The sequence below is a fragment of the Erithacus rubecula genome (assembly GCF_903797595.1).
Source record: "Erithacus rubecula genome assembly, chromosome: 23".
NCBI lineage: Eukaryota > Metazoa > Chordata > Aves > Passeriformes > Muscicapidae > Erithacus > Erithacus rubecula.
Window position 1 is genome coordinate 2305768 of NC_136675.1, and position 16583 is coordinate 2322350.

Here is a 16583-nt window from a genome sequence, read left to right on the forward strand (position 1 = left end):
CCCGAGCACTGAGCGGGAGGATGCCACCGCCACCCAGGTGGGCCGGGCACGGTGGCACCACGGCCGGGGGACGCTGCCCTGGGGCCTGGGGACGCGCAGCTTTGGGGGGATCTGTGCTGTCCCCTCCCAGAGCTGGTGGCTCGGCGCTGTCCCCGGCGAGCTGTGCCACACGCGGGGCCACCGGCGCTGCTTAGCGGAGGGCTGAGCTCCTCCGGGGGGGGTTTGCTCGGGTTTGGTCAAAACCCGGAATGCCAGCCCTGGAAGGACGCGGTGCTGCTGTGCCAGAGCTGCTCGGTTCAAACTTCGCAGCCCGGTCCTCAGTTTGATGGGAAGCACTTGACAGAGCTGCTCTGTGCCTGGCGTTAACCCTCTCCCAGCTCCGAACGGGCTGGAAACTGTTAATCCCGAAAAATTCACTCGCAACAAATTTAACCCCACTAAGGAGCCACGGCAGAACTCCGGGAATGGCATCCAGCAGCTGCTCCGTTTTATAATGACTTTGCATTTATCCCAGAGCCGGCTGGCGAGTTCGCACTTTATTATTATTATTATTTCGCCGAAGGGGAGGGGGTCCGATTAAAAATAATAATCATACAATAATATTCCCGAGGCAACCCTGGGAGGGCAAACCACCCCTCCCCGTGCTCCGACTGTGCCACCGCTGCCGCTTTATTAATTTCCCTGCGCCGTGAGTGACAGTCCTCCAGAAGTGATAATTGGTGCGCTGTGTCTTTAAAAGGTTAAAACCCTTTTCAAAAAGGCCTCGACTCATAGTGGGAAAAGACAAGAGAGGCTTTGGCTGGCTTTGGATCCAGAAAACAGCTGCTGATTAGAGTCTGCGTCTTCGGGCTGAATTTATTACATATTTTTCAGCAGCAGGGATTCTAGGAGGAAGCTTCCGTTTGGGTTTCTTGATCGTGGTTTATTTTTATTCAGAGGAATAACAGAGGAAGGATTTGTTCCGGCTGGAGCATGCTCACAACCTGCAAGACCTCCCATTATTAAACTGCCTACTTTGGGCTTTAATATCCATGTGGTATTTTTTTTTATTTTTATTAGCGTTATTATTATTTGGCAGCGTGCATCTCTCTCTATTTTTTTTTTAATTTTTTAATAATTTATTCGGAGAGGAAGCTGATCTCGCAATGAGCTTTCTCCTTCCTTACTTGAAACAGGTGCTAATGAAAGAATGCAAATAGCACCGGCTGAGCCGAACATTTCATAAAGAAGGGAACAGCCACCGACCCGAACCGCTCCGGGATCTGCCCGCTGGCCCCCGGCAAAGGTAGGCACGGGGGCTTTTGTCGCTATTTTTATTTTTATTTTTTGCTGTTGTTCTCTGCGTGGATCTTTGGGATTTTTTTCTCGCCCTTCCTTCCTTCCCTCCCTCCCTCCCTGGCTCGCTGCGGGTGCCCAGCCGGCCGGCCAGATTCCATTTTTTCCTCCCCAAAGGTGCCAGCTTGGCGTCCCCAGCCCGTGTCCCCGCGTCCCCAGCGGGGGTGGCCGCGGCCACCGCGCCGGGCGAGCGCCCCGAGCCCGCGGCGAGCGCGGCGCTGTCACCGAGCCCAGCCCGGAGCCGCGGCCCCGCCACGCTCGCAGCTACTTTGCCGCTTAATTAGCCCTGGCTGTCGCATGAATTTATCGTCGCTTGACAGCAACTTCATTTTCTCCCACCGTGCGGGGAGGAGGAGGAGGAGGAGGAGGAGGCGATGAATTGGCGCTGGCTGGTGGGAGGCAGCGCTGGGGGCGGTGGGAGGCGATCGCGGGTGTGACAGGGACGTGCCAGCCGGCCAGGGGCATGCGGGGGGACACGGGGGGACACGGGCTCGGGGACGTGTTGCTCGGGGCCACCCGGAGCCCGGGGCCTGCGCCGCTTCCATCGCTTCCCTCCCCGCTGCCTGCGGCTGCTCCCTGATGCTACAGCGCCCGGAGAAACACTCCAATTAAAAAAAAATAAAATAGGATCGCAAGGCTGCTTTCAGCAGCGAGGTCGCTGCTGGTGGCTGGATCCCTGCACAGAGCGCTGGGGTTATTTTTCTCCTCCTGGTTGGTTTTATTTGGCTGTGGCGTTCGGGGAGCAGCCTGCGAGGTTTGTCCTTTGGGAAGCCCGAGTTTTTCCCGCTGTTGGAGGCAGGTGGAGGCATCCGCAGCCCTTTGCGGTACCTGCCCGCGGCTCTGGCCGGGTTTTGTGCCGTGTTCCCAAGCCCGGGCTTGCAGCAGGGACTGCAGTGGCCTCTCCAAGGGCCAAATCCAGCCCTCCTTGGGATGATCCAGCTCCTCTGGCTGCGGGAGCCTCCGGGGGCAGGGATTAGCCCTTTGTCTGGAAGTTTGTGTTTATATTTCGGCGTGTTCAAGTGTTACATATTTCTGTGCTGGCTGTGCACGCAGGATATTTGGAGGGGTTTTGCCTGAGCGTTCAGGAAAGGATCTGCAAGAAAAGTTTTCCCCGATGAGTTGTGCGAGCTGAGGGTGGGCAGCACGTGAAACAAAATATTTGTTTTATATAAACAGCCCCTCGAGGCTTCCTCCAGACAGAACTGGGGAATGTCTGACCTGACAGAGGAAAAGTACCCAAAACTCAGCGTGGTCTGTCCATCCCTCCCTCATTCCAAAAGCAGATGATTTTTAATTAAGAATTTGATATGGGGTGTGTGTGCAGGAAAATAGGATTAAAATGTGTTCTGGAGGCGGCAGGATGGGAATATTCCTCTGCTCCTGGTTTGTGCTGGGTGAGGGCTGGCAGCACCTCGTGTCCCCTGCCCTGCTGCTCTAAAAGACAGATCCGGGTGCTGCTGGAAAGCCCCGCTCGAGCTTTGGGATGTGAGAACGTGGATTTTTCCCAAACCCTCGTGTTCCAAGTGCCGAGGCAGCTGCTGCTCCTGCAGGATTCATTGCTCGCCGTGCCAGTAACTGAGTTTGCTCAGTGCTACTTTTAAAAAAATTTTCTTTTGGAGATTGCAATTCCTCTGAGCTGTAGCAGAACACGGGGGGGTCTGGATTTATTCCCTCCCCCTGTGGCTCAGCTGGAGCGCTCAGATCTGTCCTGGCTGTGCCATGTGCTGCTGCTCCCCACTCCAGCACTCGCTCTGCTCAGGGAAATGTTTGGGGTGAGAAACCTGCCAAAAAACCCAGGAGAGTGGTGACTGAGGGGGGAGAGGATGGGAAGGTGCCCTTCTTATGGAAGGGGGTGTTTTCCTTATGGAAGGGGATGTTTCTCTTATGGAAGTTGGTGTTTCCTCAATGGAGGGGGATCTTTCCCCTATGCAAGTTGGTGGTTCTATGGAAGGGGCTGTTTTCCTATGCAGATGTTTTCCCTATGGAAACTCAGTGCTTTCCCTATGGAAGTTGGCATTTTCCCTATGGAAGGTGGTGTTTCTCCTGTGGAGATGTTTTCCTATGAAAAATGGTGTTTTCCCTATGGAAAGTAGTATTTTCCCTATGGAAGTTGGTGTTTCCCCTATAGAAAATGGTGTTTCTCCTATGAAAGGTGGTGTTTCTCCCTTGGAGATGTTTCCCCTATGGAAGTTGGCATATTCCCTATGGAATTTGATGTTTCCCCTATAAAAGGTGATGTTTTCCCCATGGAAGTTGGTATTATCCCTATGGAAGTCAGTGCTTCTCCTACAGAAGGTGATGTTTTCCCTATGGAAGGTGGTGTTTTTCCTATTAAAGCACCTCCTAGATCAAGTTTTGGCTTCTCTGCTGCCTCTGGGGCTGGAAGCATCTTCGTGCACAACCCAAACCCTGAGCCTGCCACTTGGGCAGGGCAGTGATGTTTGTCCCAGGGCTTTTCTCAGCACAGGTGGTGGCACCTGAGCCCTGCCAGGATCTGCTCTGAGGCCTCTGCAGAACCTTGGGGACCAGTGGGAATTGCTGGCCCTGCATCCCCATGATTTTTATAATTTCACCCCCCTTGAGAAAGAGAAATAAAACTGTTTCTGTCCCAGGCACTGCAGCCCAGCTCATCTGGCACAGGAAAGCATTCTGGTCATTATTTTCCTTGAAACAGTCATAAAACTCCTGTAAACACACACAACACACGAGCCTGGGGCCTCCAAACAGCTCCTCAGCAGCTTGGCTGTTCCTGGGAATGGCTGGGGCAGTTCCATGGGAATGGGGAGGGTGCTGGGAATTCAGAGAGCTGCTGATGGGCCAGAGAGTTTTATGGAGCCCTGGAGGAGCTGGGGTCAGAGTGCTGAAAGGCCTCCTCCGCCTCCTCAGGTGCAATTTAATTCTGGATTTCCACCTGGATAAAATTCCCAGAATTTTGCTCTCTGTTCAGGACATGGAGCCTGGTGAGGGAGGGATGGGTGCCAGGAGAACAAAAACTGCCCATTGACCAAAACCCCTCATTTTTAACAGGGACAGCAGTGGGGGAATCTCTGCCTGGTGCTGCTGGGAGCACAAACAACTCTGGAATAGTCTGGGGTTAAAAATCTCCCTTTTCTTCATGTCTGGCTCAATCTCTGCTGCTGGCTCAGTTTGTGCAGATGGAGAAATGGAATAACATGGGAATAATGTGGGATAGCACAGGAATGGTGAGCCCAGCTCCCTGGTTTATTTCCCTACTAAAGGTGTGTGGGGATATTCTTCCAAAATATCTCAGAGGGCTGGTGCTTGCTACCCATATTTACCCATATTTTGGACCCATATTTTATTCTTGACCCATATTTTGCACCCATATTCCTGACCCATGCTTCCTCATATTTAGCCATATTTTGGGCCTATCTTTCTCCATATTTCCCCATATTTATTTCCCCATATTTCTGCATTTTCACCCCTATTCCTGACCCATTTTTCCCCTATTCCTGATCCATATTTACCCATTTTTTTACTTATATTCCTGACCTATATTTACCCATATTCCTGACCCATATTTACCCATTTTCACCACATTCCTGCCCTTCCTGTGGCAGGGCTGTCAAGATCCACAGGCCACATCTCTCCCTTTAGTTCTTTAAAAAGCTCTGAAACTTTTTCATGCCAAGAATGGAAACATTGCAGCTCCCTAAGTCAGGGATTTGCTCTCAGTGCTGTAGGGGGGGGGACCAGTGTGGCTTTTTTGTTCTTTTTTTTGTTCCTTTTTTGCTCCTTTTTAACCTTTCTGCATCTTTACTTTTCCTCCTGTGTGGGAAACGGGCAGGAGGGAGGAGGGGGAACCTCCTGGCTGAGCTCTCAGTGGGAGTTTGGCAGATTGAAAATACAAATAATAAGTTCTGACTCTAAGCCCCAACTGCAGACAGCAGCACTCAGTGGGGTTTTGGGGTTGTTTTTCTATTTTACATCATTATTTGCTGGGCAGGCTCTGGAAAATGCACATTTTGCCGAGGAGCCAAATGAGGTTTGAGAAGGGCTGTGGGTGCTCAGGGGGATTGGGGCTGTTTCAGGGGGAATGTCACACCTGGAATTGAATAATGGGATCATTTATCCAGGCTGGGACACTGGGGATGCTGCTGGAGCCCCAGGAATTGCTGCTGGGGTGGTCCCCAGGAGCTGGTGCTGTGTCCCACCAAGGATCCCACAGGAGATTCCCGTGGGATTCCAGCCCTTCCTGTGGGTTTCCCACCCTGGAGCAGCCCAGATTTCAGTGCTGCAGGATCTGTTTCTCACCAGCTTCTCCTCTGCCATTCCAAAGGCTGGGAAGGAGCTGGGACAATAAAATCCAGGGGATTTTTTTTTTTTAATTTTTTTTTTGCTCATGGATAGCTGGATCATCTCCTGCCACAGGAGGATCCCGTGGGATTCCAGCCCTTCCAGCTGATTTCCCACATTTCAGTGCTGCACCATCTGTCTCTCCCTGTGCCACCCTGGCAGCTCCTGTGGGACCTTGAAGGAGCTGGGACAATAAAATTTTATCCAATAAAATAAAATGATGGATGGCTGAATCATCTCCTGCCTCCCTCCCTGGGGGAAGAGTCCAGGGCTGCTGCTGACTCAGGGATGGGATTTGCAGTGAGCAAACCCTGATGTGAGCAGGGATGCTCTGGGATCAGGATTGAGCACTGGGTGAAGGAGGGATGAGAAAAGCTCCTGGTGATGTCAGGGATGAGCTCAGGGGCCTGGAGCAGCACCTTGGATCCAAACAAAACTTTTCTCCTGCTCTTTTAGCAGCCTTGAGAGCTAAAGCAGATTTTATAATCCCAGTGGGTGCTCCTGGATGGATTTCTTCCTGGTGGATGAGTTGGAAAATAAAAAGTCCAGGATGTTGGGAATAACCAAAATTGGGTTTTAGATGGAATTTTATGCAGAAGAGCAGTTTTTGGGAAAGGCTCAGCTGCACCATCCCCACCCCTGTAACCCCCATCCTTTCCCCCAGGTTCCAAAGGGATTTCCAGTCCTCTCCAGCAATTCCCCTTTGTGCTTGAATCCATCAAAATCAATTTATCCTCATCTCTCTTGTCCTTTACCTGCCTCTGTGTTGCTTTTCAGAACCCCAGCATTTGCAGGGATGTTCATTTCACCTCAATTTTGGGAGCTTGGACTCATATTTTGAATTTTTTTTTTTTTTTATTTCCTGTAGTTCTGGCATCAGAAGGAATTTCATGGGAGAGTGCAAATTGCCGAGACAAACAACTTGTTTTGTTTTGAAGGGCTGTTCCAAAGCAGTTTGGTCACATTTTTCCTGAAAAAAACCCAAAAAACCTCCTTGATGCAGGGAATTTGGGGCAAAAAAAAAAAAAAAAAAAAAAAAAGCAGAAATGTCCCCAAAACCACATAATGATATTTGATTTATTATGACTTAGATTAATTAATTGGAGAGGAATTCAGTGCAGGGAAAAAACCCAAAAATTTGGTACCTGGCAAGTCTAGGGGAGGGAAAGGAAATATTTAGAGTCAGAGCAAATGGGCTCTGAGGGGCATGAGGGGGTCTGGAAAGCAAATTCAAACAAATAAATCCAGTATTTATAAATATATAATTTATTTGTAGCCAAATAAATTGGGATTTTTGGGGTTGTGGAACCTGTTTTGGTTGATGGTGAGAGCAAAAAGTGCTTCTCAGCTGGGGCAAAAATGACTTTATTTCACTGCTAATTGTTCTGGATCCATCTGTGGGATTTAATTTGGCTTTGGGGAGTCAGGAGAACCTGGAAATAAAAAAAAAAAATCCTATGGGAAGTTTTGTTCCTAAACTGCAGAACAAGAATGATTTTTGTTCCCCCATCCCCAAGGGGAATCCAGGGACACAATTCCCAGGGGATGAGAGGTGAGGAAAGATTTTGGAAACCCCAAAGCAAAGGGGTTTGGGTCTGTTCTGCATTTCAGGCAGAAATGTCCTAAAAGGTTCCTGCCCTGGAGCTCAGCAGGGGCCTTGCTGTGGGGTCTGGTGGGGTTTCTGTGGGGCCAGGGTAGGAAATTCCACTTCTGTGGGGTTCCTGTGGGACTAAAACTGGAAATGCCATTTCTGTGGGGTTTTTGTGGGGTTTGTGTGACCCTAGAGCTAAAAATGCCATTTCTGTGGAGTCTGTCTGGGGTTTCTGTGTGGTTTGTGTGACCCTAGAGCTGAAAATGCCAATTTTGTGGGGTTCATGTGACCCCAGGGCTGCAAATGTCACTTTTGTGGGGTTTGTGTGGGGCCAGGGTAGGAAATCCCACTTCTGTGGGGTTTGTGTGGGACTAGAACAAGAAATGCCATTTCTGTGGGGTTTTTGTGACCCCAGGGCTGCAAATGTCACTTTTGTGGGGTTTTTGTGGGGTTTGTGTGGGGCCAGGGCCACAAATGTCACTTGTGTGGCATTTCTGTGGGGTCTGTGTGGGGTTTCTGTGGGGCCAGGGTAGGAAATTCCACTTCTGTGGGGTTATTGTGGGGTTCCTGTGGGGTTTGTGTGGACTAGAACTGAAAATGCCATTTCTGTGGGGTTTGTGTGACTCTAGAGCTGAAAATGTCACTTTTGTGGGGTCTGTGTGGGGTTTGTATGGCACCAAGGCTGAAAATGACAATTTTGTGGGGTTTATGTGGGACTAGAACAGAAAATACCATTTCTGTGGGGTTTGTGTGGGATTTCTATGGGGTTTGTGTGACACCAGGGCTGCAAATGCCAATTCTGTGGAGTTTGTGGGGTTCTAGAGCAGGAAATGTCACTTCTATGGGGTTTCTGTGGGACTAAAACAAGAAATGCCATTTTTGTGGGGTTCATGTGACCCCAGGGCCACAAATGCCACTTGTGTGGGACTAGAATAGGAAATGCCATTTCTATGGGGTCTGTGTGGGGTTTCTGTGGGGTTTGTGTGACCCTAGAGCTGAAAATGTCCCTTTTGTGGGGTCTGTGTGGGGTTTGTGTGACTCCAGTGCTGAAAATGCCACTTGTGTGGGGTTTGTGTGGAGTTTCTGTGGGGTTTCTGTGGGACTAGAACAAGAAATGCCATTTTTGTGGGGTTTGTGTGACCCCAGGACTGCAAACCCGACTTCTGTGGGGTTTGTAGGGGTCTAGAGCAGGTGATGCCTTTTCTGTGGGGTTTATGTGGGATTTGTATGGCACCAGGGTAGGAAATGCCATTTCTATGGGGTTTGTGTGGGTTTGTGACACCCTAGAGCTGAAAATGCCATTTTTGTGGGGTTTGTGTAGGACCAGGGTAGGAAATGTCACTTTTGTGGGGTTTGTGTGGGGTTTCTGTGGGACTAGAACAAGAAATGCCATTTTTGTGGGGTTCATGTGACCCCAGGGCTGCAAATGTCACTTGTGTGGGGTTTATATGACACCAGGGCCACAAATGGCAGTTCTGTGGAGTTTGTGTGGGACTAGAACAGGAACTGCCATTTCTGTGGGGTTTGTGTGGGGTTTTCATGGCACCAGGGCTGCAAATGCCAGTTCTGTGGAGTTTGTGGGGTTCTAGAGCAGGAAATGCCACTTGTGTGGGGTCTGTGTGACCCTAGAGGTGAAAAATGCCATTTTTGTGGAGTTTGTGTGACCCCAGGGATGCAAATGCCACTTGTGTGGAATTTCTTCCCTTGGGAAGGTTTTAATAATATATAATATGTAATATATAATATATATATATATATATAAGGATATATAATATAAGGATAATGTTTTGATCAGGAGGAATGCAAGGAAGCTGCAATCATCCTTTATCCATCCTTATCCCGAGCTGTATTTTGGGATCTGAGTCCATTTTAAAGCCTGAACCCATCCCTGAGCTGCCTGTTCTGTGCAAAATTGAAAATTCCAAGGGTGATTTTCCCAGCTCCCTGCCCGTAGCAGGTTTTGTTGTTATTTCTGTCCGTGTTTATCTAATTTTTTATCAGTTTTTTATAATTTTTTTCCCAACCCATTTGGATTTTGCTGCTGGAGGAGCTGCTCAGTGCATGGTCCCGGGTCAAAGCTGCAATTCAGGCTAAAAATCCTCATTATGGACCAACTTTCCTGGCTGAAAAACCCTAAAATCACCTCGGGAGTCGGGAGCAAAGCTGGAGGAGGGGGAGAGGATGTGAATATCCCAGAAAGTTGCAAATTGGAGCATTCCAGAGTGGGAATAAGAGCTGCCCCACATCCACCCTTACCACGAGCTGTATTTTGGGATCTGAGTGCAATTTAAGTCGAACCCATCCCTGTTCTGAACAAACTGAGAATTCCGAAGGTGATTTTCTCCCTGCCCATAACAGGTTCCTGTTGCTTCAGTTATTATTTCAATCCATGTTTATCAATTTTTTTCCCTTAATCCATTTTGATTTTGCCACTGGAAAACTGCTCAGAGTTTTGAGCTGTCTGCAGGAGCCCAACCCTGACTCAAAACCATTAAAAAATCATAAAAATCTTCATTATGGACCAACTTTCCCCGCTGAAAAACCCTAAAATGACCTCAGGATTCGGGAGCAAAGGTGGAGGAGGGGGGAGAGGATGCGAATATCCCAGAAAGTTGCAAAGTGGAGCATTCCAGAGTGGGAATTAGAGCTGGAGGTTGAATGTGCAATCACAACCTCCCTTTGTCTGCGGGCTGTTGATCGGGCGAAGCTGCAATCTCGTGGCAATAAATAGATATTTAAGATAAGCTCCGGCGTGTAATTAAAGACTTCTGCCACACGGCCAGATGCGCTGCCTTTATCTTTGTGCAAATGAGAGCGGAGCGGGGCTCTGCCTGCGCTCAGTGCCCAAAAAAATGGGGAAAAAAGGTTCTTTGTCCCAATTCGCATCCGTTTGCTTCAGGCTGGGAGGGAGGGAGGGATGGGACCGTCCCCTTCCCCAGGAAAACGGAATTGTGGTGCTCTAAGGGCTAAAGGGAATTAAATATATTGAGAAAAGGTGAACTATCAGCCAGGAGTTTTTTCCTGATTTTCCACTGCTTTGGGAAGGGAAATTTAGGGAGGGAGGGACTGGGACCGTCCCTTTCCCCAGGGAAGCTGGAAATTGTGGTGCTCTAAGGGCTAAAGGGAATTAAATATATTGAGAAAAGGTGAACCAGCAGCCAGGAGCGTTTCCCTGATTTTTCCAGGGTTTTGGGATGGAAATTCGGGGAGGGAGGGATGGAAATTCAGGGATGGGACCGTCCTTTCCCAGGGAAGCTGGAAATTGTGGTGCTCTAAGGGCTGAAGAGAATTAAATGTGCTGGTAAAAGGTGAACCAGCAGCCAGGAGCGTTTCCCTGATTTTCCAGGGTTTTAGGATGACAATTCAGGGAGGGAAGGATGGAAATTCAGGGAGGGAGGGAGGTTCAAGGAGGGAGGGATGGGACCATCCCCTCCCCAGGAAGGTCGGAAATTTCAGTATTCTGAGGAGCTAAAAGGAATGAAATGTGGCGTTGTCCCAGCCAGGAACATTTCCCTGATTTCCCGGTGGTTTGGGATGGAATTCAGGTGACTCCGCCCCTGCTTTGGGACTCCAGCCCAGCTTTGTCCTGTCCCACAGGCGGGGTGGGATCAGAGCTTTGGGCTGAGCCCGAGCTCTGGAGCAGGTTTTGCACCTGCAGCTCCCTGGGAGGGAATTTTGGGATCCCTGAGGTTGGAAAATCCCCCCAGGACCATCAGTGTCACCTTGTCACCAGCCCAGAGCCACATCCAGGTGTGGCACCTCCAGAACTCCAAACTTCCCTTCCAGGGTCACATCCCCCTCTCTGTGTCCCACAGCACACCGAAATTCTGGGACAATATTTCCTGGGGTTTTGGGGGTGCTTGGAACCACCAGGAAGGGCTCAAAATTAAATCAAAATTCTCTTGGATCTCTGAATTCTGCAGCTCAGCAGGGGGGTTGTGAATAGTCCTGGCAAAAAAAAATCCACCTGAGCAGGGAGAATTCCATCCTGGAAGATACTTCCTGGTCCTTTTCTGCTCCAGGAACCCCTGGAACAGGGAAGTTTTGTTCCAAGCAGTGCTTGTGTTGTTTGTGGGGCTGGTTTGAGCTTTTCCTTGGATTTCAGATCCCCACTTTGGGCTGGAATCCTTAAAAAATGGACAAGAAGTGATGCTGTGTTTGGGGATTAAAAAAAAATCTGGGAAGGAAGAGAAGAAAACAGAATTTCTTTTGGGATTTGTACCCCAGGGGAATTCCTGCTGGGCTCTGGGGTGGGATTTATTTGGAATTTCTTGGGTTTATGTACTGCAGTTTTGCATTCTTTTTCTTAACAAGGTGGAATTGTTGGATTAAGTTTTTGAGTCTTTTTTTTTTTTTTTTTTTTTTTTTTTTTTTTTGTGGGGTTTGTTTTTTGTTTTTTGTTTTTTTGGGGTTTTTTCGTCTGTTTTTGTTTTTGGGGTTTTTTGGTTTTTTTAATGGGATTCTTTTCTTGGTGTTTTACCTTTATCCTGCTACTCCTCTCCCACTTAGGCCATCCCAAACACTCTCTAAACTCAGTATTTCTACTTTGATCCTGACTAACTCTGACTTGCAGTCAAACATTTGACTCCTGGATGTTTTTCCTTATTCTAAACCCCACGAAATGGCAGAGCCAAACTCCCACCCAACAACCCCACTCAGCTTTTTGGGAAATGGGTTTTTCCAAGGCTAAACCCTTTTAAAACCCTTAAAGCTGCATAAGCAGCTTAAACCCAGCTAAAGCCTGAGATCATTTTAAACAGCTTGTGCCAATATAAAGACTTAGATTATCTTAAATACCTTAAACAGATCTGCAGCTTTAAGGGAGAATTTGGCCAGATTTGGTTGATGATTTGATTTGGGTGATTTTGGTGTCACCCACTGGGTGACTCTGCCCAACCATTCCTGGCTGGGAGACAGAAAATCAGGGAATGTTGGGGATTTTTTTTACACTTTGGATATTTGTTTGACTGTAAACATGGCAGGAAAATCTGAATTTGTGACCTTAACCCTGCTCAGCTCAGGATCATCTGTAATTCCTGAGCACTTTGGGTTATTTGGGATAAATCCACAGCTGATTTGTAGGAAAAGTTGGGTTTTGTTCCACCAGGTGAAGATTTTCAGTGCCTGGATTCTCCTAAATCACCCTTAGAGCTTTGAAAATCCCACCTTCAACATGGAGCTTTAATTAAACCTCATTAAAAATGGGAATAAATGAGGGAAGGAATCCAGAGTCTGAGTCCAGTGTCCATGTGGGATCTGATCCTTCTATTCTTTTGGAGATGGAAATCCAGGATTAATTCAGACTCAGAGATTTGAAGAGTTTGGTTCATTCATGAATTAAATCAGGAGTTTCACTCACCTGGAGAGCTGAGTTGTTCCCACAGAGACACTTTCTGGGAGCTGATGGAGCAACAGTCCCTGGAATATTTTCTCCAGGGCATAAAATCCCCAAAAGCTGAAAGGAAAAAAAAAAAAAAATCAGGAAAAATTTCCACTTGGAATTCCTCAGCTGGGAAAAGGAGCTCAGGCACTTCCCTGCTGCTGGAATCTGGGGTGGGATTTGGAATCTGGGGTGGGATTTGGAATCTGGGGTGGGATTTGGAATCTGGAATGGGATTTATTTCATAGGGATTCCTGCTGGAATCTGGGGTGGGATTTGGAATCTGGGATGGGATTTGGCCTCTGGGGTATGATTTGGAATCTGGGATGGGATTTATCCCATAGGAATTCCTGCTGGAATCTGGTATAGGATTTGGAATCTGGGATGGGATTTATCCCATAGGAATTCCTGCTGGACTCTGGGATGGGGGATTTGGACTCTGGGGTGGCATTTGGACCCTGGGATGGGATTTGGACTCTGAGGTGGGATTTATTTATTTATTTATCCTCTAGGAATTCCTGCTCCCCCTCACCCAAACTGCAGCCCCTGGGGCACAGAACCAGCCTGGGCTGGGATTTTCCTCCAGTCCCACTCCTGGTTTTGGTGCTGTGGGATTTCTGTTTGTTGGGAGCACCCTGGCAAAGGGAATTGCTGCTGGGGCAGGAAGGGTTTGAGGTGATGCTTCAAATCCAGAATTGAGCTGAAGGTCTCTGCTCTGGTCCTGTGCTGGACAGACCCAGGTGAACAGGAGGTGAAAATCATGGAAATATAAAAAGATTTGGGATTGAAGAGACTTTAAAGCTCATCCCATCCCACTGCCCCAGGCTGCTCTCCATCCATTGGCTGCATCCCCTCCCAGTCCCTCCTGGGTATCCCTGAGCAGACCCAGATCTCTGGCATTCCAAGGAAATGGAATTTTAGGAATTTAAACTTGCAAGGAAAGTCAGAAAACTGAGGGGAAATTTGCAGTTTCATTTTCAGATTCCCAGGCCTGGGTTATTCCCAGTGCAGCTGTTAATGAGTTCTGGGCTCCTGAGTTTTAATCCCCTGATAAATTAATTTATCATGAAATCAGAGGTGAATGCTCCTTTGGAGGGAATTTCTTTCCTTCCTACCAAGTTATGAATTCTCTCAGAGATTTTATCAATTTTAAATCAAGAAACCTGAGCAGTACCTGTGGAAAAATCTGAGATTTTACAAAATACCTACTTTTATTTCAGAAGTCAATGAATAAAACCAATATAAATCACCCTTATATTTGTATATTTTCTATATTAAAAAAAAAAAATAGAAATATCTGACTGCTGGAAATTCAGTGCCAGCCTGGCTCCAAATTCAGGATGAAGTTTCCTGGGAATGTAAAGCCCAGCTGAGGCAGAGCAGAGAAGTTTTTTCAATTTAGTTTTTTTTTTTCCTTTCTCTCTTATTTTCCCTATCAATTATCATTTACACTCAGAGCAGGAAACCTGAGTTGTATTGTGGAAATATCTGGTGGAAAAATTTGAGATTTTAAGATTTTAATTTTTTTGTGCTGGAAATTCCAATGCAGGCTCCTTGAGCAGGGTGCATCTCTTTCATTAATTAACTCATTAACAAAGTTCCTAATTAACTCATTAACAAAGTTCCTTTCCTTTTCTGGGATATCCCAAGGGCTGGACTGGAGTTTTTGGGGCTGGACTGGAGTTTTTGGGGATCAACTTGAGATTTTAGGACTAAACTTGAGATTTTGGGGCTGCAATGGAGATTTTGGGTCTGACCTTGAGATTTTTGGGGCTAAACTTGATATTTTGGGCTGCACTGGAGTTTTTATTTCCTCTGTGGAACCACAGGTTCCTTGGGTAAAGGATTTCTTGCTAAATTTTGTTATTTTTTGGGGTTTTTGCTGGTGGTTTGCTGGATCCCCACAGATCCCAGTCAGTTCCTTTGCAGCCAGGAATATTCTGGGATATATTCCCCCCAGATCCCAGCCCATGGAGGTTTGGAGATCCCTAAAATCCATCCAAAGCAACAAGGAGCCAGAATGGGTAAAAAAGGAAAAAAAAAAAAATCAAACCAAAACCAAACAGGAAAACACAAGGTAGCCAAAAAATAGGATTGTGAGGGAGGATGGAGCAGAATGAAAAAAGAAACAACAATAAAATCCCCTGGGTTTGGTCAGAACATTTCCTAGAGAACAGTAAAAGTAAAAAAAAAAACTCAATTCCCTGAAAACTTCAAATTCAGAGTAAAAGGGTTTTGTCCATACCCATAAATACACTTTTAATGTGGATTTTTATTACAAATGTTCCTTTTAAAACTTTTATTTTCTGGGTGTCTTTCTGGTAACCTCCCATTGCTTTTCCATCCCTGCTGGGATATTCTCCCATGTCCTGGAACACCAAACGTTGCTGCTTATTCCTGAAAATTCTGCAGGATTCCTGGTACCTCACCGATTTTTCCTTTGGGACAGGGTTTGCTAGTGAATAGCACTTAAAAATTAAATAGTAAAAAAGAAAAAAAAGCTTTTTCTTTAGGTTATTTAATGTCTCCAGGTGTTTTTCTGCATCATTTCCCATTTTTTATCATTTTTCTCATGAGGTGACGACTTCCCAGAGCAGAATTATATTTATATATATATATTTATTTATACAAAAAAAAAAAAAAACAAACCAAACAACTTTTTTTGTCCCCCACAAAATAGAAGTAGGAACAAAGGAAAGCACAAAAATTTTGATTTTCATGTTGTAACATCCAAAAACTTCTGTATTTTTAGAGATATTGGTTAGTAACAGGGAGATTCCCATGGTGTGGTGAAGAAGGGGTTGTGGCTGAAAGATGTGTGCAGAGCAGGTGGGGATTTATATTTACATTAATTATATTATTTATATTAATTATATTATTTATATTCATATTTGTGTCTATAAATATATTTATTTATATTATCTACATTTGTATTTATATCTGTATATGTATTCGTATTTATATGTACATCTATATTCATATTTATATTATTTTTATTTTTAATTTTATATATATATATATATATATATATATATATTTTTTTTTTAATGTAATTTCTTGCTCCGCCCTCCACATTGTCCTGAGTGAGGCCTCCCCGAAATTCTTCCCTGCAGAGTTTTTCTGGAGCACAACAAGCAGCAATTCCCGGTTTTTCAGGGATGCAAATGGAGCAGCGCAGGAGCCCGAGGGGTTTTTTTGGAATCTTGTGCCAATGGGATTTGATCCTCCCTTGGTAGAAACCAACCCTGCGGGAAAATCCCTTTCCCATCCTCATTTTCCTCTTGGAAAAATATTGGTTTTTTTGTTTTTCCGGCGGCCCGAGCGGCGGTTTTGGGGACACGCGGAGCTTTGGGGGAGCCCGCGGGGTTTGCGCGGGTCGGGAGCGCCCGGAGCGTCCGCACATCCCGCGATCTGCCCGGGATGCGAGCGCCCCAAATCCCCGCGGGCATCGGGGACCAACCGCGGGGCCAGAACGGGAGAAAACACGGGATAAAACAGGGGATAAAACAGGGGAGAAAACACGGGATAAAGATATGGGATAAAGACACGGGATAAAGATATGGGATAAAAACACGAGATAAAGATATGGGATAAAAACACGAGATAAAACACGAGATAAAGATACGGGATAAAAATATGGGACAAAGGTACAGGATAAAAATACAGGATGAAGATATGGGATAAAGACACGGGATAAAAACATGGGATAAAAATATGGGATAAAATAGAGCATAAAAGCATGGGATAAAAATATGGGATAAAGATACCGGATAAAACACGAGATGAAGATACGGGATAAAAATATGGGATAAAACACGGGATAAAGACACGGGATAAAAATATGGGATAAAACACGGGATAAAGATACGGGATAAAACCCGGTATAAAAATATGGGATAAAAACATGGGATAAAGGTACAGGATAAAAATGCGAGATAAAGATATGGGATAAAAACATGG

General features: G+C 46.5%; 1 protein-coding gene across 1 annotated transcript in view; it reads left to right on the forward strand.

Moving 5' to 3' along the window:
• Positions 1-768: 768 nt before the first annotated feature.
• Positions 769-16583, forward strand: part of HIVEP3 (HIVEP zinc finger 3) — a gene marked incomplete at its 3' end in the record, with an annotated part of 180663 nt that continues 164848 nt past the window's right edge. Inside the window, exon 1 of the mRNA XM_079325571.1 lies at positions 769-1285. The remainder of the gene's footprint in view (positions 1286-16583) is intronic.